We start from the raw sequence: 17,093 nt of genomic DNA, 5'->3' as shown, positions 1-17,093 counted from the left end.
CAAAATAAAGAATAAAAAATAGGGCTGGGGGTATAGCTCGGAGGTAGAATGTCCCTGGGTTCCATCCCAATGGTTTACTGAATAATTCTTCTCTTTCTTTTCTGCTCACAATGCTGGGCTCTGCCAGTCTCGTCTGCAGCCCTGCACAGGACCCCTTCTGTCCTGCGTTCATAATGGAAGTGAAGAGGTGGGAACCCGGCCTGTGGCCTCAGTGCCAGCCCAGTTCTCCAGCATACCTTTGGCAGAAGAAAAGCAGATAAGTTGTTCCACATGTCTGAATCCCAAGTCTGACGTCCACCTCGATTGGAATTGGGGAGTGAGATAGCTGGTAAGGTGACAGTGGCTGGGGAGTAGAGTCGGTACAAGGGAGTCAGAATTCCATGCGGAGGAAGAGGAAAGCAAGTGGTTTGGACAGGCAGTGGCTGCTCTCGGGCTCGGCCCCGTGAGCCTGGTGGCGTCAGCAACAGTGCTGGTCCAGCCAGCAACGGGCAAAGACTTGAGTGAGAATCCTGCCCCGGGCTCACCATGGCCTGACTTGCCTAGGTCCAGCTGAGCCAAGGCAGGGCTAGAAACGCACAGAGTCCTGTGGCCCTGGGCTCCGCTCAGGCTGCAGCAGACGGGCGCTTCTGTTAGTGCTCTGGGTTCCCAGTCCGGGGCATGTGCACCAGGGAGACTTGGGTGTTTTCCTCCTCATCTTGTGTGAGCTTCACCTAAGCAGGACTTACCCAATAGTTCCATGGCTTCTCCATTCCCTCTGAGACTCAGAAGTGTGTTTATTAGGATTCCGGATTTTGGAGAGGAGAGCACAGCTTCACCCATGAGATATAAGCTTTATTAACAACAACAGCAAATTGTGTGTGTGTGTGTGTGTGTGTGTGTATATATGAAATATATATATATAAGTTATATATATAAGTTAAATATATAAATATATATATGAAAATATATAACTTATATATTTATTATAAATTAATATATTTAATAACATATTTACGGAAGATGCTTACTGGAGAGGGAAATGGTAGAGTAAATTTAATGACATTAGTGTAAATCTAAAGGCGAGGCAGGTGTGGTGGTGCACACCTATAATCCCAGTATTTGGGAGGCCAAGACAAGAGGGTCAGAGGTTTAAAGCCAGCCTCAGCAATTTAATGAGACCCTATTTTAAAACTTTTAAAAAAATGGCCGGGGTGTAGCTCAAAGTAGAACACCCTTGAGCTCAATCCCTAGTACCAGGAAAAAAAAAATCTAAGGTCCAAAATAGCTCCTACCTGAGACTTATTTCTGGAACACAGAGTGTGCATGGGGGTGGCAGGCCCAGGGTGCAATGGAACCACAGAGGAGAGGTCCTTGCCCGGCTTCTCCTGCGCTGGACTCAGGCCCTGCAGAGAGGGATGCTGGGGAGGGCAGCCTCAAGCAGAGGCCGTGGGGCACTCACTGCCAGCAGCGGCAGATGCTCCCGAGGAATCTGCTGAGGCCGGTTCTTCTGCCATATCAGGCACTGAGGAGGAAAGAGGAACTGACCTCTAGGAGTCATGTTTCACTGGTGGGAGCAGCTCTGTGCAGGAGGCAGCCCTAAGTGCAGAGTGGCCTGAGATGCCACTGACCAGCCCACCCCAGCATGGCACCCAGGTTCCAGGGGCATGCACCCAAAGAGAGGCGGGAACTAAAATGGCAAAAAGGAACTGAAGACCTGGAGATCGGCATGTCATCGTAACCTTACAAATTTTCTAAGAAAACATGTCTATTTCTTTTCTTTTTTGTGGTACTTGGGATGGAACCCAGGGGCATTCTACCTCCGAGCTACACCCTAGTCCTATTTTGTATTCTTTATTTTCAAATGTCACTCCTTGATAGAGGAGACATCTGTGTTTAACTTACGTTCTTAGCATCAGATAGCTGTTGCTGCCATAGCACTGCTTAACAAACAAGCCCAGAGCCTCCGTTTTTATTTCTTATTCACAGACCTCTGTGCTGGCGGTGGCTGCTCTGGGTTCAGCTGGGATCAGCTAGACTGGGAGTTAGCCTGTGTGAGGCTCAGGTGTACTCACTGAATCTCCTCTTTCTCCTCAGAGCAGTGGCCAGCAGAGCATGTCCCTTTAGCGCAGCCCACCCAAACCATGGAGGCACAGGAGGTGAGGCCTCTACTGGTCCTTGCTGCTAATGGTCCATTGGCCAACAGAGCAAGTCACATGACAAAGCTCTCATCAGCTGGATTGAGATTGTTGCTGGCTTTGAGAAACGTCGCTGGCTTTGCGTTCTTGGGGCATCTCGGTGGAGACCTGGGGCTGTCTACCGATTGCATTGGGAGCCTCTGGGGAGCGGCACTGGACATCTTGCTGGACATAATGGAAGCCACTTTCTGGAACAGAGTGTATTTTCAGCCTGAGGCACCGCACATCATGGAATAATTATAATTGACGTGCCGTCCTGCAACATTTCAAAGCTATCTTGGGGAAGACGCTAAATTGCTCGCCAGCAGTCCCCAGGGACACAAAGGAGCAGTGGTGGAAATGAGGGAGTGTCTTCATCAAGTTGCAGTGGGCACCGACCAATGGCTCTTCCCTGCTGAAGGGCCCAGCGCCACGGCGCTGGCCACCGGAATCTTGCCTGTTATGTGCAACGGACAGAAAACACAGGGCATAGGGTATTTATTCTTAGCTTCCCAAGTTTTCACAGCAGGCAGATGTAGTGGTCAGTATGGGCTGGCTTATGCCGCAGTAACAAACAAGTACAACATCTCAGGGTTGAAAATAGTGTGGCATCTTGCTTACCCCACCTGCCCATCCCACAGCTGCTCTGATCTACCTTGCCCTCACTCAGGGCCCAGAACAGTGGTGGATTCTCAAAGACTCTTTCTTAAAATTTCTGCCCAGAATCCACACACAAGCTACTCACATTTTCTTGTCCAAGACAGCCACTTGGACCTGCTTGACCTTGAACACGGTTGGGAAATAGAGTCCTATCCTGTGCCCAAAATGTTGGGAATAACCCTATGGAGCAGATAGAACTCCCAATTTTCTCCCCAAGAGCAAAAGGCTGGGAGGACTCCTTTGGCCTCCTTCCCAACTTGCTCCCACCTGCCAGGACCTCTCTGATGCTAAGACTGAACCAGCAGCAGGCCAAGGGGACTGACCTTGGCGCTCTGTGCTGCAGAAGCCCATGGAGTCAGGTCAGCTCAGGATGCCCATCTCATTCTGCTCCGGGCAGAAGAACTGACGGCGATGAAAGGCCAGCCTGCGTCCTGCTCTGCGGACCCCAGTTATCCTCCATGAGTCAGCTCAAGGGAGAGAGGCTGGCAAGAGGCCCAGGGGCCCTGTCCAAGCTGAGCTCTGATACAAGTCCACCTCGCAGATAACAAGCGGGTGAGCAGAAACCCTTCTGTTGACTTTGAAGCTCAGTCTCTATGGCTCCTTGTCTTATTTCTCCGGAGCCTCCTAACTCACAGGAGATTGAAGTCTTAGGAGTAATTAGCACTCTGAGCCGCAACAAGCTCTTCATCATTCTTTTGCATTTTCCATTTTTAATAAAGTCTTCATTAAAGTGTTATTACAGTATAACACACATGTGGGAAGATGGGCAAATAATAAGCAAACAGATGAATGAATTTTCATAAGGTAAACACCCACAGAGCCAACAAGCAGATGCCCAGCAGAACACCAGTAAGGCCAGGGAGCAGGACATCCCCAGCAGCCCAGAACGGCCGCCTTGGGGTCAACTCCCCTCCTCCCACTCTCCAGACTCACACAGTAGAGAAGGCTTTATCTGCTTTTGAACATCACATAAATAGGTTCTCTCAGTCTCTGGTGCCTGGAGTTGTTGTGGGGAATAGTTCTGTCTGTTTCCATTGCTGTGTGAAGAGGCTGGCCATATTTCTCTTGTCTTCTCTCAACGGGCTTTCGGCTCGCCTTTCGCGTGTTCCTTTTACGAACGTGGCTGCGATGAACAGTCTGGGTGAGTCTGCTGGTGAAGATTCATATGCATTTCTGTTGGGTTCCTTCCAAAGAAGGTTTCTTTTGAAGAATTCTTGAAGCACACTCCAACAACTCAGTGAGCCCTCGCTGGAATGGGCATCTCTGGCTCCTTGAAGCTGGAGGCCTTCCCTGCCCCCGCGTGAATCACCCCGGGGTGGCTAGAAGTTCTTCCTTGCTAGAAATTAGGGTGTGGCTGGGTATGTATACATCTGATTTCCAAAATGGTTTTGCCTGTTTACATTCTCTCCAGCCGAGTATGAAAGGGTTAACAGCTCAGATTCCTCATCAATCTTGGCTTCGTCTGGCTTTTTCATTCCGGTCATCCCCAGTGTGTGTGTGTGTGTGTGTGTGTGTGTGTGTGTGTGTGTGTAGAGGTGAACTTCCCTGTGGGTTTATACTACATTTCCCTGATGACTAACAAGGTCAAGCACCTTCTCATGCACGTCTTGGCCATTTGGATAATCTCTCTTGTGAAATGCTTGGCCACATCTTTGCCCACCTTCTGTTGTGTTTTCCCTTTTCTTCCTTGTATGCAGGCATTCTTTATATGTTCTGTATATGAGCCTGAAGTGAGATTCCTATCTTGGGAACGCTCCTATCTCCCTGTTGTCCTGTTTAGCTGGTAATGCCATGGGCAGAGCCATCTCACCACTCCCTGGCCTGGTCCATCCCAGGACTCTGCCATTCTCCTATGGTTGATACTCTGGTCCTAACTCCGCGGGCTGTAGCCCAGGATCCTACACACTGGTTTGTAGGTAGGTAGCTAGGTAGCTAGGTAGGTCACCCTGGGCATTCTTCCTCCATCATAAATGAACACCCATAGTCCATTTGGGTGTTAATATGTAACTTTTTGAGTGGGACCCTAATGGGAAACATATTTACTCAGAGGTATCTTCCATGGTTCATAGCATCCTGCCATATTCAAAGACACTATGAAAGACCTTACTTCTCTCATGACAGCATGCCAGTCGATTTGGCTGGGGAGAAAGAGCAAACATTTTCCATCAGAATCCTCTTTGAAAGGACCCCTGAGTAACTTACATACCGAACAAGTTTTGGTTCTACGCAAAAGGGATAAAACAAAATCATTTCTTTTTTCCCCCTTTTTTCGTTTCAACCTAAGCAGGACTCACAGGGGAGACATTTGAACACAAGGCACTTGCGCGCTGTGAGCGGGAGAGGGAGCGGTTCCTGTCTGAAACCCTCCCCCCACCTCAGTGGGACAGCATGGAGGAGGAGTGGAAGCCAGGCAGTAACACTCACATCTGAAGGGCTCGGGAGGAAAATCGGCTACACAAACCACCCGTGTTCACCACTGGGTGGTGCCATGGATGGGTTCATGGGGGTATCACCAGAGACCCCGTCACACATCCCAGAATCTCTTATCACACAGTTCCAGAAGCCCAGTCCCATATCGGGGTCACCAACACATCTTTTGAGGTTGCTGTTCTAACAAGTCCACATCACCCTGGGAATTCCGAAAGACAGAGCACTCTGGGCAGGTATAAAGTCCTGTTCCGGGAAACTTCCAGGCCACCTGCTTCTCCTCCAGAAGGCCCACCCTGCTCTGGCTGGGTGGCAGGTGCACAGGTATGCCGGCCATGGGGCAGATCAAGGACAGCTGACAATGCAAGCCCCTCTTGGACTGTCCACCAGACCATGCTTGGTGCGAACAGTCTATTGGAAGCCCTGGTGTGATCAAGTGAGCCTGGCCCTCAGCTTCAGCAACGCCGTGATGTGTCCCTAGGTGACCCCAAGGCACTAATGTTCGTCAGTCTGAGAACTCATGTTGGTCACCACGTACCTGGCTAGTCAGGCAGAACTGCCTGTTTGGCTTCAGTAACTCCTGCTTAGAGGAACAAAGGCCTTGAGGGACTTTCTATCCTTAAAACAATCAAAAGGTAGACAATAGAAGGGACCGACATGGGTTACTGGGCTTCTGCACCATGCAGTTCCTGGTCTCTGTACTTTCCGCTTGACTTGCACACTGGCTGAAGGAAACTGTCGGGGACTGTCCATATCTGTGAGAACCTCAACTCTTCACTCCTGAGCTTGTGGTTTTGACATAAAAGGAGCCCTGAGAAACGGCTCGGGGCTGCACTCAGGACTAAACACCCTGCAGACTTTCTATTTGGTCTCAACTGAGTCTGAGTGGTCTTCTCCGGTGGTCACTCGAACACTGGCATGACGGTGCTCTGTGTCCACAGTGATTTTGAGAAAGATATTTCCACCTTCTCTAAAGACCCAGAGTAAATACATAAACTTCTTAACCACTGACTATAGGAGAATTCTCAAGGCGACTCAATCAGCCCTGGCTGGGAAAAGGCCTCTGGGCTCCTTGAAGCTGGGGGTGTTTCCTGACCCCAAAGGAGCCACGATGGACCCCGAGGGCTCTGCCTGGGAGGGAAGCAGGGAGAGTCGTGCTAACAGTTGGGGCCCTGAGCCCTAGTTAACTCCCAGAAAGCAAAGCTGCTCTGCTCTGGACTCCTGGGCCTGGCATTATCATAGGTATGGAGAAAAAAGTCCCCAGGGTTCTCCACCAAGGGCTTCCCTCTCCCTGATCCCCAGCAGAGTTTCTGAGAATTAAAGGTGTCTGTGACACTGGGGGCGGGGTGGAGGTGCAGGGTGCGTTGGTCTCTGATGGTGCTGGGTCTGGCTGTGCCTCTGCTGTGGCTCAGGTGTCGGCATGGCCGGTGGCCAGTTCTCACCTTGGTGCTGGCCGAGGGGCTCTCTCTGCTATCCTGCTACACCTCAGCCCTTCCGGTGTGTTTCCTGTTCAGTCTGTACCATAGGTGCTTGACCTTGACCTCTGGGGTGGGATCCTCTCACCCCTCTCTGCCCACCCGTTTGGGAAACTCCCCAGCCAAATTCCAGTGAGCACTGAGTGTCCCCATGGGTGTGGACAGAAACTTTCATACTGATGGGAGCCAGGGCATACTGGGAGTGTCATTCTAGGTTCTTTCTCTGGGGACCAGCACAAAAGCCCTCAGGTCTTTGCTTCAGCCTCAACCTCTCGATTAATATACGTCCTGCACCTTCTGGACTGCAGTCTCTATGATGATACTAACTGGTACACTGGCAGGCTTTTTCTCTCCTCCTCAGATGTCTGTGGGGATATCTACAGCAGAGTGATGGAGCTGGCTGTAAAAAACAACAACAAAAAAATGAAAGCCAATTGTTAGGTTTCCATGGGTTTTGGAAGCTGGTTGTTAAACAGAAGTATTAAAAAAAATAATAAGCCAGGCGTGGTAGTGCACGCTTGTAATTCCAGTACTTAGGAGGCTGAAACAACAGGATCTGGGTTCGTGGCCAGCCTCGGCTATTTAGTGAGACCCTCTGCAACTTAGTAAGACCCTGTTTCAAAAATAAAAGAATAAAAAATCGGGCTGGGGCGTAGCTCAGAGGTAGAATGCCTCTGGATTCAATCCCCAGCACCACACACACACACACACACACACACACACACACACACACACACACAAAATAAGTATCATAGGGCCACAGTTGTATATGTTTTCTTAAGAGAAAAGGTAATAAAGACTTAAAACTCATAATTCCCTCATCATTTCACTACATCTTACTATTAGGCAATTAAAGAATAAGTACTATAGAGTCACAGTTTGATACATTTTCCTAAAAGCAAAAGTCATAATATTTAAAACTCCTCATTTTCAATCACTTTACTGTATCAGCTATTTCCCAAGTCAGCCTTCAGCTGTAGCATTTTGGTTACTCAAAATCAGGAGCATTTACACCACAGACATTGGCAGATGCCACAGATCAGGGCTAGAGCCATTGATTGTGTAAGATTTAAGGAGTGATTGAGGAAATGTTAATAATGCAGGTTAAGCATAAAAGGGGTTTAGACAAATAACTGTCATATTGGGAAAACACAAAAATATATTTTTGTTTTATATATTCTTACAGTAGCTCAGCATAATAATCACATCATTAATAAACTATCAGCCTCTGACATTCAGCTTTCTTATTTCTTCTTACTTGTTAACAGAAGTGAAAATACCCACCAACACTTATGTTAGACCTACACTCGTTTACAAATTATGACCACAGGTTGGTCAAAGATCTGAAGCTTTGGCAAAAATAGTAATAAATCATTCTGTGAGAATCAACAGATTATAGGAAATGTATAATGATATTATTATTTTATTGCTATTCATAAATACTTGTTGCATACCCTTTATATCAGTAAATTCATAATGAAGTTATGTTCCGATGCACATATTCTTTTGACAGCCAGTTATTAATCTTTGCCAGCAGCCACACCGCTGTCATGGTGGGAAAGGCGGGACAAGCCAGATATCACTGAGAAGTATTTTCTAAAAGATATGTCTAAGAAAGGTTCAGAAGATGCCAGGTAAAAAAAAGTGACGCATTCTAAGATCAGTTACTAAGATAAAAGTAAAAAAGAGGAGACAACTATGTACAAGGAAATATTATTATTCCTCCCCTTCCATCCCACCCCTGTCCTGGGAGAAACCAAAGAGCAGACAGAGCAGGATTGCTACATACATAGTAGCTTCAATTTTCCCTTCACTCATCACCAGTGTAGGGAGGCACATTGCTTATGCTCCTTGGACGTGCATGTTTTCTCAGCTGTGAAGTGCCTGCTAAAGTCTTTTGACCACTTTCCTATCAGGTTGTTTGTCTTTTGCTTACTGATTTCTCATTTGCAGTAATATAACTGGGTATACATTTTTTAAATTCTATTTTTCCTTACCTTTTTAAAATAAATCATTTTCTATAATACAAATTTTTCATTTGGGGCCTTGCACAGCTTTTTCTGTGAGTCATTAATGTGTGTATGTGTATCTCTAGGAATTTATTTTCATTGTCTTTTGAGGTTTATCCATTATTCTTTTTTCTTTTTTATTTCGTCTCTATGTGGATTATATTGAAAATGGCATACATTCACACAGTGCTTGGTGTCCCCCTGCCGCCCCTTTCCCCCTCCCAGCAATGAGTGTCCAGGTTGACCTGCTACATTCACACTTATACACATATTTGAATGTAGCTCCTCTATAAATCAGCCTCAGCCTTCTTCCTCTCCTCTCCTTCCATTCTGGCTTTGCTGAGGATTCCCCTCCATTATCTGGAGTCCCTCTGGTATCACTAATACTCCCTAGTTTGGGCATATTAGAGAAAACATATGTCCCTTCTCTTTCTGTGGTTGGTTGATTTCACTTAACATAATGTTCTCCAGGTCTTTCCATCTTCTTGCAAATGACATGATTTTGTTCTTCTTTATTGCTGAGTAGAATTCCATTGTGTGTATTTCCCATAATTTTGCAATCCATTCATCTGTTGATGGAGACCTGGGTGGGTTCCATATTTTGGCTATTACAAATTGTGCTGCTATGAACATGGATATGCATATGTTACTGTAGTTCTCTGATTTCAGCCCCTTTAGAAAGATACCCAGGAGTGGTAGAGCTGGATCATATGATGGATCCATTCCCAGTTTTCTTAGGAATATCCACACTGATCTCCATAGAGGCTGAACTAGTTTGCACTCCCACTAACAATGTAAAAGAGTTCCTCTTTATCCACATCCTTACTAGCATTTGTTGTTATTTGATTTCTTTATGGGGTTAGGTGAAATCTCAGCATAGTTTTGATTTGCATCTCCCTGATGGCTAATGGTATTGACCATCTTTTCATGTATCTATTGGACATTTGCGTCTCTTCTTTTGTGAAGTGTCTATTCAATTCAGTTGCCCATTTCTTGACTGGCTTATTTGTTTTGCTGGTGTTCAGTCTTTTGAGCTCTTTGTATACTCTGTATATTAGCCCTCTATCAGAATGGTGGCTGGTAAAGATCTTCTCCCATTCTGTAGGTTTTCTCTTTAGGTTCTTGATGGTTTCCTTTGATTAATGAGCAGAAACTTTTTAGTCTGATGCCATCCCACTTGTTAATTCTTGTTTTAATTTCCTGTGCTTTGGAGGTCTTGTTGAGTAAGTTACTACCTGTGCCTATATGTTGGAGTGTTGGACCTATGCCCTCCTCTAATAGCTTCACGGTCTCTGGTCTGATTTCCAGGTCTTTGATCCATTTGGATTTGATTCTTGTACATGGTGAGAGGTAAGAATTTAGTCTAATTTTTCTACAAATGGATAGCTGGTTCTCCCAGCACCATTTGTTAAAAAGGCTGTCTTGTTTTCAGCGTATGAGTTTGGCCCCTTTGTCAAAGATCAACTGGCTCTAAGTGTGTGGGTTTGTTTCTCTATCTTCTGTCCTTTTCCATTGGTCTGTATGCCTGTTGTTGTGCCAGTACCATGCTGTTTTTACTACTATTGCTCTGTAGTATAATTTGAAGTCAGGGATTGTGATGACTCCTGCATGGTTCTTATTGTTGAAAATTACTTTGGCTATTCTAGGTCTTTTCTTTCTCCATATACTATTCATGACTGATTTTTCTAGGTCTATGAAGAATGTCGTTGGTATTTTGATAGGAATCACATTGAATCTGTAGATCACCTTTGGCAGAATGGCCATTTTGATGATATTTATTCTGCCTATCCATGAGCAAGAGAGATCTTCCTATCTTTCAAGGTCTTCTTCAATTTTTTTCTTTAATGTTTTGTAGTTTTCATTGTAGAGGTCTTTTATATCTTTGGTTAGGTTTATTCCTAGGTATTTTATTGGTTTTGTGGTTATTGTGAATGGAATTGTTTTCTTTATTTCTGTCATTTTGGATTCATTTTTGGCATATAGAAAAGCAACTGAGGCCAGGCGTGGTGGCGCATGCTTGCAATCCCCATGCTTGGGAGGCAGAAACAGGAGGAACATGCCGGTTCGAAGTCAGCCTAGCTGGCTTAAGAGACCCTGTTTCCAAATAAATAAATATATAAAGTAGGTCTGGGAGTGTAGCCCAGAGGTAGAAGGGTTTTCAGGAACCCTAGTACCACCAAAAAAAAAAAAAAAGAAAGAAGAAAGAATGAAAGAATGAATGAAAGAAAGAAAGAAAAGAAAAGAAAAGAAAAGAAAAGAAAAGAAAAGAAAAAAGAAAAGCAACTGATTTGTTTAGGTTGATTTTGTATCCTGCAAATTTCCTGAATTGGTTAATCAGCTCCAGTAGTCTTTTGGTTGAGTTCTTTGGGTCTTTTAGATAAAGGATCATGTAATCTGCAAACAAGGATAATTTTAATTCCTCTTTTCCTATCTGAGTTTCTTTGATATCCTTTTTATTGCTATGACAAGAGTCTAGAGGACTATTTGTTTTTTTAAGATTTAAAGAAGTTTATTAGAAAGATAGAAATACATAAAATAGTTACAACCCCATGCCAAAATGGCATGAGGCGGGAGGGTGGCCCGGGCCAACTCACCATTCCTCTAGAGGACTATTTGAAGAGGAGTGATGATAGTGGGCATCCTTGTCTTGTTCCTGATTTTAGAGTAAATTTCTGCAGTTTTTCCCCATTCAATATGATGTTGGCTTTGGGTTTATTGTATTTGCCTTAATGATGTTGAAATATGTTCCTTCTATTTCAGTTTTCTGCAGTGTTTTTAATATGAATGGGTGTTGGATTTTGTCAAATGCTTTTTCAGCATCTATTGATATTATCATGTGGTTTTTGTTCTCAGTTCTACTTATGTGGTGAATAACATGTATTGATTTGAGTGTGTTGAACCAGCCTTGCTTTTCTGGAATGAAACCAACTTGGTCGTGGTGAACAATTCTCTAGATATATTTTTGAGTGTGTATAGCTAGTATTTTGTTTAGAATTTTTGCATCAATGTTCATCAGAGATAATGTTCTGTAATTTTTTTTCTTGAGGTACCTTTTTGATTTTGGTATTAATGTGATACTGGCCTCATAGAATGAATTGGGAGAATTTTTATTGTTTTGCCCCTGTATGTCACCTGTTCTTTTGTTCTCACTGTTTTTAAGATTCTCTCCTTATTCTCTATGTTGGTCATTTTGATTATTACATGGCATGGGGAGGTCCACCTTTGATCTTGTCTTAACATTGTTCTGTATGTCTCCTGTACATGTATGTCCAAGTCTCTTTCTATGTTTGGAAAATTCTCTGAAATTACTTATCTGAAGAGATTATAAATACCCTTGATCTGTACCTCTATCCCTTTTTCAGTTTTTATCCATTAGCTACGATGTTTCATGTTGTCCCATAGTTTTTGGATGTTTAGGCTTTGCTGGTGTAATGACTTCTGTATGCTGTTGACTGTGCTTTCAGTTTTGAATGAATTGTCTTCCAACAGTGATATTCTATTTTCCATTCCATCTAATCTTCCAGAATTTCTTTCTATCGCTGCTTCATTTAATTTGACTTTTTCATTTCATTCCAGACCTTTTTCTGATTCTTTCTGAATGTCTCCATTTCCTAGTTCATTTCCTGTACACTTGCTGCGAGGCCTTTTATTATACTGAAGATCAGGATTTGGAATTCTCCTGCTTGCATTTCTTGTAGGTTAGTGTTCATGATTTCTATTATTTCTTCACTGTTCCTAGTTCTCATATTTTCAGGGTTCTCGGGCTTGTTTAGCAGTAGGAATTTAGAGGTATCATCAGGTTTGTGCACGGGTAAGTAGTGCTTTTTTCAATGGTGAGTGTCAGGTGGGGTGATGATTTCAGGAGTTTGGTAAAATAGAGGATATGATTAAGTTGAATAAAAATTTAAGTATAATAAGGTAGTATATGGTAAGAATGAGAGAAGGTTATATAGTAGGATTATTGTAGTTAATAGAGTATTTAGGTATGGAGATATGAATTAGTTTGAATATAAAACAAGAAGATACAGTAAGGGAAACAAAGTTTTTTAAAGAAGAGAGTAGATAGGCTGGAGTGAGGAAGTCTGTAAAAGGAATGGGTGAAGAAGCAAACAACATGAATAATGTAAGAAAACAAGTTAAAAAGCTAACGATTATCAATCAAAGACAAAAAAAACAAAAGGAATCAGAAAAAAGAACAAAAAGAAATAAGAAAAGGACCAGAAAGAACTAGTGATGTGTGAGAGGAAAAAAACAAAAATACCCCAGCAGTCTTGCTAAGTTACATATGTAGGGCCCAGGCCCATATAATATCAGTATGTCTGTTCTCTGTGGTAGATTCTGGAGTATATTCCAATATCTCTCATTTGCTCTGTAACCTATTGTCAGCCTTTGTTTTTTTTTTTTTTTTTTTTTTTGTGTGTGTGTGTGTGTGTTTATTTTGTTTTGTTTTTTGGTTTTGTTTTTGGTTTTTTTGGTGGTACTAGGGTTCCTGGAAGCCCTTCTACCTCCAGGCTACACTCCCAGACCTATTTTTTTAATATTTTTTAATTTGGAAACAGGGTCTCTTAAGCCAGCGTGGCTGGCTTCAAACCTGCGTGATCCTCCTGTCTCTGCCTCCCAAGCGCGGGGATTACAAGCGTGCGCCACCACGCCCGGCTATTGTCAGCCTTTGAACCTACTTTATAAGTGTTTGTGCCCCTCTCTCGCCTCTGACAGCTTTATGTTTAGGTGTCAGGGTGTCAAGTGTCACTGTTAATGAGTTCTGTGTAAGCTCAGGGTTCTGCATTTCCCCACTCTGGGCTCTGTGCTTTCCAGCCCTGTGCTTCGTGCCCTCAGCCCTGGGCTCCACACTCTCTGGCCCTGGCTCAGCACTCTCCACTCTGGGCTCTGTGATCCCAGGCCTTGTCCTCTGCGCCTTCCCACACTGGGCTTGTGCCTCCCTACTCACACAGGCAGAGGGCGTCCAATGTAGTCTTGGAGCGATCCCCTATGACTCTGTGCAGGCACCATACCTTGAGCACTATGGGCCTTTCCGGTGTCTCTGGAAGTTCTAACTGCACTACCTCCAGGATGGGCTGCCAGATCTTAGCCCGCCAGCTGCTCTGGGCAGTGGTCCACTTCCTTCGAGTAATGCATAGCAGTTACCTTACTGTCCTGCGGGCCAGGTCTCTGGAGGGCACAGTGGTCCACTGCTGGTACTGCCTCTGGTGAGCGCATGGCTTTTGGATCTTTTTCGGTGCCTCTGAAGCATGGTGCTTGTTGCTTAGGATGTTGGAGCTTTGCCACTGCTTTCTGCATTTCAAGTTCATGGATTATTTTCCGGGATTCCTTGGGGCTACAGTGCTGGAGCCGACAATTGAGGCTCGAGCCAGCAGCCAGTGATGGCACTGGCTGCCTCACCAGGTCAGTCACGCACTTGGGCTTCTTGCAGTGGATCTCACGTGCAGAGTAATGGATTTCCTTCTATGATTCCTGTTTGTGTTTTGGTTTGTGAGTATCTTCCTCTGCCTTGTTCATTTTATTTGTCCAGAGGCTGCCTTCTCAGTAGTTAAACTTTATTTGTTCCAGCTACTGAGATGTGCTGTGTCCCACAGTCGCCATTTTGAATCCCTCAGTTATTCTTTCTAACCACAACTTTCTCATTCTCAAAGCCTTATCTGATTCAACATTGAGAGCCTTAAATTTTTCTTAGTAATTAAGATAGTAAAGGCCATTCATTTCTGCCCTATTGCCATGTTTTAGTTCTTTGCACCCAACATTTTTTCTTGCATATTCGAGTCTTGGTGTGCCATCTTTATCCCCTAGGACTCTCCAGTGTATTCATGTCCAGAATTTAGAACAGCGAATATTGTATGAGGAGGTGTGTTATGGTTTAGATTTAAAATGTCCCCTGAAATCACATGTGTGGTTGATGCACTTGGAAGCGGAGCATAGATGGAGGGTGCGGGTCCCTGGGGTGTGCCCAGGAACTGTATCTATCCCTAGAAACTTCTTCTTTCTCTCTTCCTGCTCCCTCCACCATGAGCTCAGGGCAGTTTTTCCTCTTCCACCATGCCCTAAAGCCTGCCACCAGCCCTCTAGCCACCACGAGCTGGCAGGCCATGGACTGACTCCTGGAACCTCTGAAATCACGAGCCCTCAATAAGCCTTTCATTCTCTCTGTTGTGTTTATCAGGTATTTTGGTCATAGCAATAAAAAAGCTGACTAGAAGGTGGTTAGCATTTTTATTAAATTAATTATGGGAACCCAACTCTTTTCTGCTACGAAGAGATTTTCTTCTCCATCTGAAAATTTGAACATACTACTGGAATTTCTGGAGAGAATTTCTGTTTGTTTTGCCTTGAATGTGGTGAGCTGTTTTCTTTTCTGGTTTGGGGGCAGATTATTAATTCTTATCGCATTACAAAAGACTATCTTTCTAGGCCCCATTTTCCATGCCTGCTAATATCTTTTACAGCTTTATATTTCCTTTAAAAAATGACACAAATGACATATTCTGTTTAGTCAAAATTCAAACAGTATAGCCGGGCGTGGTGGCGCACGCTTGCAGTCCCAGCATTCGGGAGGCTAAGACCGGAGGATCGCGGTTCACGGATAGCCTCAGCTACTTAGTGAGAACCTGTTTCAAAATAAAGAATAAAAAATAGAGCAGGGTTGTGGCTTGGAGGTCAAATGTCCCTGACTTCCATCACCAGAGCCGAAAAAAAAAAAATTCAAACAGTATAAAGATATAGAAGGTGGAATTCTTCCTTCTGTCATTTCTAACCCATTTCTGGCCTTCTTTTTCAAAGTTAGGTGGTAGTCATCACACACAGTTTCTCCACCCACTTCCCAACTGATGGACTTTGAAGTGACCCTTAGTTTTTCATACTTACAGAGTTACATCTTACATTTCTGTGCACATGTCATTTGGCATGCGTGGAAGCATTTTACAGGGTATTTTTCTAGAAGTAGATTACAGGGTCAAAGCATATGTGCTTTTAAGATGTTAGCAAATACTGCTACATTGCTCTTCAAAAATACTATACCAATTTACAGGCATTGAACTAGTGTGCTTTTTTTTTTTTTAATATACGCTGGTGGTCAACATCAGACAGTACTGAATCCAATAAGAAAAAGGAAATGTTAGCTTTATTCACATCCTCCTTGTTTCTTGATAAAGTACAAATTTTTGAATATTTTTCTTTATTCTCTATGTTGCGAGCTTAATGCTAAGGTTCCACGTTTCTTTTGAGGTTTTCCAACAATGATGGCATTTGGTTTATTTCATACTTATTCTCCCCTTCGCTCTCATATTTCTGTTTAAAAGATGACATATCTTTTTTTAATCTTCTGTAAGTATAGAAAGCCACCCCTTGAGAAAATCTGCCTTTGTTCCATGACATAAGTTTATTTCAAGGAGAAATATTCCTCGTGGTTGTTCTAACAATGCTCCTTTTATGCTTCCAATGTTTACCGGGGTCCTCGCTCTTCGTTCTTATTGTGAGTTTCTGCTGCCTTCTTTCTGAGACTTAGATGTTTTCATGTTGTGGCTTAGGATATTGAAGGCCTACTTGTTTTTTTATTGTGAAAGTTATCAAACACTACAAAAGCACTTTTACAATGATCCTATATGCCCACCGCCCAGATTTAAATATTACCAAGAAACCACAATTTGTCTGTTTTTCATTTCTTCCCTTCTCTTTTCTTTCTGATTTATTTTATAGCAAATTCTAGTTATCAGATAACTTCATTTTTTCCTTTCTTTCATTTACTTTTTTTAAAAAAAACTGATGTTTTCTTACCTCATTATGATGCTATTAACATCTAACAGAATTAGTTATAATTCCTTGATATTACCGAATCCTCATTTTATATTTGAATGTCCCTAATTGCTTCAAATACGCTTTTATGCAGTTGATTTAAAAGGATTGCTTTTAAGCTGGGTGTGGTGGCACACACTTTTATTCCCAGCATTTGGGAGGCAGAGATCGGAAGATCAAAGTTTGCGGACAGCCTCAGCTACCTAGGCCCTTCACAACTAAGGGATACCCTGTTCAAAACTAAAACTAAAAAATAGGGCTGGAGGTGTAGCTTGGAGGTATAATGCCCCTGGGTTATATCCCAGTACTGAAGAAAAAAAAAGGATTGCTTTTACAAGTCTCTTTTTTGAGGCACCCACTTGAGTATGATAGACTTTGTGCTGTACTGTCCGTGAGTCAAGAAGAAATTAAGAAGAGTCCCTGACACCCAATTCTGGCTAATTCAACTGGCTCAACTCTCTCTGAGATGACTGAATTCCAGGCCCTGGAAGAATGTGTGTGTCTTGTCCAATTCTTTGCTTGGGACAACAAGAACCTGGATAAACATTGAGACCACCTTCCACTGG

This window comes from Muscardinus avellanarius, assembly GCF_963383645.1.
Source record: "Muscardinus avellanarius genome assembly, chromosome: 2".
Classification (NCBI taxonomy): Eukaryota; Metazoa; Chordata; class Mammalia; order Rodentia; family Gliridae; genus Muscardinus; species Muscardinus avellanarius.
Note: the sequence above shows the minus strand (reverse complement) of the source record.